Source organism: Coenobita brevimanus, chromosome 50 (genome assembly GCF_032717465.1).
Source record: "Coenobita brevimanus isolate Jiangsu-jjx chromosome 50, ASM3271746v2, whole genome shotgun sequence".
Classification (NCBI taxonomy): domain Eukaryota; kingdom Metazoa; phylum Arthropoda; class Malacostraca; order Decapoda; family Coenobitidae; genus Coenobita; species Coenobita brevimanus.
In genome coordinates, this window is record NC_137003.1 from 19,235,949 (window position 1) to 19,241,564 (window position 5,616).

A 5,616-nucleotide genomic window follows, 5' to 3' on the forward strand; every position below is an offset into this window, starting at 1 on the left:
GTAATATAAGAGTGATCTACCAGCCTCAGCAGTACTATAAGAATGATCTACCAGCCTCAGCAGTAATATAAGAGTGATCTAATAGCCTCAGCAGTAATATAAGAGCGATCTACCAGCCTCAGCAGTATTATAGGAGTGATCTACCAGCCTCAGCAGTAATAAAGAAGTGATCTACCAGCCTCAGCATTAATAAAGAAGTAATCTACCAGCCACAGCAGTAATATAATATTGATATACCAGCGTCAGCAGTAATATAATGTAGGAGTGATCTACCAGCCACAGCAGTAATATAGGAGTGACCTACGTGCCTCAGCAGTAATATAGGAGTGACCTACGTGCCTCAGCAGTAATATAGGAGTGACCTACGTGCCTCAGCAGTAATATAGGAGTGACCTACGTGCCTCAGCAGTAATATAGGAGTGATCTACCCGCCTCAGCATTAATACAGAAGTGATCTACCAGCCTCAGCAGCAGTAATATGAGAGTGATCTACCCGCCTCGGCAGTAATATAAGAGTGATCTGCCAGCCTCACCAGTAATATAGGAGTGACTTACCTGCATCAGCAGTAATGTGACAGCGACCTACTTGCCTCAGCGTTAATGTGAAAGTGACCTACCCTGCGATCCTGACTGCCCACCTGTGAGAGCTGTGCCTGCGTCACGTTAACGTTCTGGCCGTCCACAGCCACCTCGAACACCCACCCCACGGCGCTACAACATCACTCACACCTGCAAATTGTTCAGATAGTTTGACTGAAATCTGGAGGGAAAAGAAATGTTGACAAAATTTCAACTCTCATATGTCATTCGCATCTTTCCTACGTTTGGGGAGCTAGTACTGAAATGTGTAGGTAATTATTCTTACCGGGGTGTTTCTCGTGGTGACAAGGATAGCGAAGGAGTCTTCTTCAGAAGCCGTTTGTAAAACTGTGTTGAGAGCTTTTACTGTGTGGGTCGACTCTCCTGTGCCCACTGAAGTAGTCAAAATTCTAAAATAGAGACTTAACACTTCAACCTACTGTATCAATGAATTACATTAAAACTGAAAGGGAGGATATACATTTCAACATATTGTGTCTCCAAACAACGTTAACAAAGAGATATAATTTACACTTCAACTTATTGCATCACTGAAGTACGTGAAAGAGAAGGAGGATTTACACTTCAGCCTGTTGTATCACTGAATTAATATTATATCAACCGACTGAGTTTCATAATACATCGATAAATTTTACAGCATTCTCAAGCGTCCCCCTCTCTTTCTTGGTGTGTATGGAATTTTAGGTCTATATAGCATGTTAGGGCATAACTAAGATAAGCTACTGTGTTTGAAGGCGACTTATTTATCATTCCATTTCCTTGGGCATGACTGTGACTCAGTATTACCCGGGAGTTTAGTTTAAGTTTGTTCATAAGGGCACTTACAATGTACTATATATATGCGGATTTATAATGTACATAATAGTATTTATACAGTAGTATACATAAAGGGATTTAGTGTGTATATAGAGGATTTATACTATACATCAGAGAATACATAATGTTCATTGGGGTATTTATAATGTACATAAGGGGATTTTAATGTAAACAAGGGTTTTATAATGTACATAAGGGGATTTTAATGTAAACAAGGGTTTTATAATGTACATAAGTGGATTTATAATACACATAAGGAGATTTGTAATGTATATAAGGGGATTCAAAACGTACGGAAGTGGATTTGTAATATACATAAGGAGATTTATAATGCATAGACATAATAAGATATATTTTGGGAGGAACTACCATCTTCCTCAGACTACTTAGCCTGCTACAATTCAGGGACTCTATTTAGTACAGATAATCGTTGCTCCATGATTTACTTTTCCTGTTGCAGCGAGGAAGAGGTGAGGAGAGGTGAGACACTTCAGCAAGATGACCACCATCATCTCTGCTGGATAGTGGATGAATATCAAAGTGAATTACTGGTATAGCAGTAGTAGTAGTAGTAGTAGTAGTGATGGTGGTGGTGGTAGTGGTGGTGGTAGCAGTGGTAGTAGCAGTAGTAGTAGGAGCAGTAGTTGTAGTAGTATTTGTTGTACTTGTTGTTGTTGCTGCTGTGATTGTTCTTGCTCCTGTTCTTGTAGCCCCAAGTTCATATGAATGTGAGCCCAGTTGACTGCTGGCTGGTTGCCCCTCTCCTGCAGCACAACATCCTCTTTTAGCGGCGGGGGCTGGGGGTGGAGGACAGTGAGGGAGTTGAGGGATATTTATAGAACCGGACAGCTCCACTGGTCAGTTATACCAGTGCCACCACATCAAGGCGTCCCTCTCCAGCACTACAGATATCACAGAGGCCTAATTACACTTATCTTCCCCCATACCGTAGATACACACCCAATCGCATGAGAGGTGAAAAATAGGCTGTAATATCGGTAAATTCACGGGCATCAACCATCCGTGGCCTATTCCATACTTGCATGTGTCAGCTGTGGTTGTGGCTGTGGTTCTAACTTTATCACCTTTTGTGTGTGTGTGTGTGTGTGTGTGTGTGTGTGTGTGTGTGTGTGTGTGTGTGTGTGTGTGTGTGTGTGAGGGAACTGGGCCACTCCCTCCCTCACCTTGAACACTAAGTGATAGTTGAGTGAAGCTCGATCAGCCTTATGTATGAGGTGCAAATGAATCTTCTTGGTTACTAGTTGAAGCAATCCTCTAATCTGACTACACTTGGCCATTAACCAGACTATAAGAAGTTGGCGATCTCTGTAAGATTAAACACACTGTACCTTCCTAGTTAAACTCATTTCAGATAGATCGTTTTTATCACTTTGTCTCAAGTATTCCTTGTTTCACTTTTCGTTCATAGTCCATCCATAGTCATAATCATTCTTATCATTATACAGATGTCTTCTCCCACTGGCTTATATTTATTCTTATTCTTTAGGGGATGACTTTGATATTAGGGAGTACTTAGATTTATAGAGAAGAGAGGGCCACCACAAAGGGAAGTGAGCTCATCCAGCTGCTTTTAGCCATATATAAAAGTTTGCAATGTAAGCACACTAAATCTGTTGAAAAGTTATGTAATTAAAGATTAGATTTTTTAATGTGACATAATTTCTCATATAAATTTCTCCCGATCAGGCACCATGCCATAATGACGCACTACAGGCTATACAGATTTATTTACCAGGCCAAATATAGATCACGATCAACTTTCTGCTTCTCTTACACACTATGAATAACAGCCTTCTAGTAGTAGTCGTAAAAATAGTATAATGGCAACATCCTTTTATTCATGGCGTAAATTCACTCATGGATAAAACGTCAGTATATCTTTATTTCAGAATTTAATTGCAAATAATTGTTAACATACTTCATCCTCATTTTTTAGTTACCTGTCACCATGTCTTATTTAGCAATGACTGTAGTACAGATTTACAGAAAAATTTACATCATCTCCTTCGCCCGCTTTCTGCCATTTTTGTGAGCATTTCCTTCCATTATAGTATCTTGCCTCCATATCATTTCATTTTACTAACTTTCGTTCTTCTTCATCACCGTTTTCTTTCATTTTACTAGTTTGCCTAGTAAACTAAACATGCAAAAAAAAAAAAAAATTATCGTCCAACATAGATTTACTGAGGACGTTGATAGGAAAGCACGTAGAGGAGTGAGCAGTCGATCTTTAGGTCGCTGGTTCATTGCTGCCTTTGGTAAAAATAGATTAAGGATTGGCATTTCGTAGAGAGACAGACGGAGACAGAGAGATGGCTACTTTTCCAGACAACCCATTATACTTCAGGATTAAAGCCAAAGTGGTAACATGTAAAGGTGCGTGGAAAGATTTCTGACCATCATGCAATAAGTGGAAGAGCCTACGGCCACAGTTGGTTATACAAGTATGCCTTATCCTAATCTTGTCTTGCTGAGATCAAGGATAATTATGCAGCGAAATTGATGAAATATACATTAATGTTCCTAACGTTGGTACTTAATGATTCTTTAATTATATTTACTGCACCACTTATGTTTCCAGGGTAAAAGGTAGAGGGGCTGAAAATTATTCCTTTCAATCCGATGTTGTATATTATCTTGCTATCTTCAAACGATTTTATCTAGTTTACGGAGAGACATCAGGTTGTGAAAAGGTCGATGGAGACTGTGCATAACACCGTCACTAGATATCATCTCTCCAAGACTAAAAACCGTCAGGGTTAATAAGTATATAAAGAAATGTACTCGCACCACATCGGATCTAGCAAACATAGACGCCAGAAATGACTGTTAATTATAATCTTTGTTAATGCCACATCTGATTACTGTCCCTTAATATGCAGGTTGAATAATTCGTACAACCGAAATTTACTCTTGTACATCTGTAAAAAAGAGTAAAAGTAGATGATGTATATTCCAATTTCCACTCAATTAATGCCGGCGTGCCGCAGGGGTCAGTTCTGGCACCAACCCTATTTCTGGTTCATATTAATGATCTCTTATTTGTCACCCACAATCCCATCCACTCATATGCAGATGACTCAACACTACATAGTTCATTAACACTTAGACACCCGTTTACAAAGTCTAATATCTCTACCTCTCAACTTAGTACAGCCATCTCCATAAATCAAGACCTATCTACAATCAGTGAATGGGGACAAAACAACCTTGTCTCATTTAATGCTACTAAAACTAATTATGTACAATTTACTAACAGACAGATATTGTCAGATTCGTACATTACTTTCAGTGCTACTAATATTCCCATCTCCAAAAGTATTCATATTCTCGGCGTCTCACTTAACAATGCCCTCAGCTGGACCTCTCATGTTAGATCACTTGCTAAAACCGCCTTAAAGAAACTTGGATTATTGAACAGAGTCCGTAACTTCTTCAGTGACGAGAAGTTAGCCATAATTTATGTCATGTGCACTCTCAGCTTGAACATTGCTCACCCTTGTGAAATGGATGTGGAGAGGTTGCATTAAAACAACTTGACAAAATTCAGAACAAAGCTGTTAGAATTATTAACAATCCTGCCATTATAAATAAACTACCTCCCCTACAAGTAAGAAGGAATGTTGCCTCCCTTGCATTATTTTACAGATATTTTTATGGCAAATGCTCAGAAGAAGTTGCATCCATTGTGCCTCCTCTCTATGCCTTCCCTCGTCCTACACGGGCATCTGGCAGCGCTCATGACTGGAATGTCACTCAGCCATATTGCAGAACTTCTTCCTATCAGAATTCTTTCATTCCCAGATCTGCATCTCTCTGGAACTCGCTTCCCCAGAGTTGTTTCCCTCCAAACTTCAACCCATCGCTGTTTAAGTCTAACTGTTACAGATATTTTATGAACAGAGGACACCAGTAATCTGGTGTATGGATTATTTTCTTTTATTCATTTGTTTTTTCTTCCTCTGTTCTGTTATTTAAAATAATCTGTATATTACTATTTTTATTCAAAATGTTCCCTTGCATATTAGCATGAGTTATACAGGATTTTTTAGGCATGTAATACAGAAAAAATGGAAGACTGAATGAAAATTTTTCTCTTGGCAGTCACTTGGTTCTTGATACAAACTGTGAAATTTTTAAAACAGACTTATTAATACATTTTCGATGAATTAACAACTC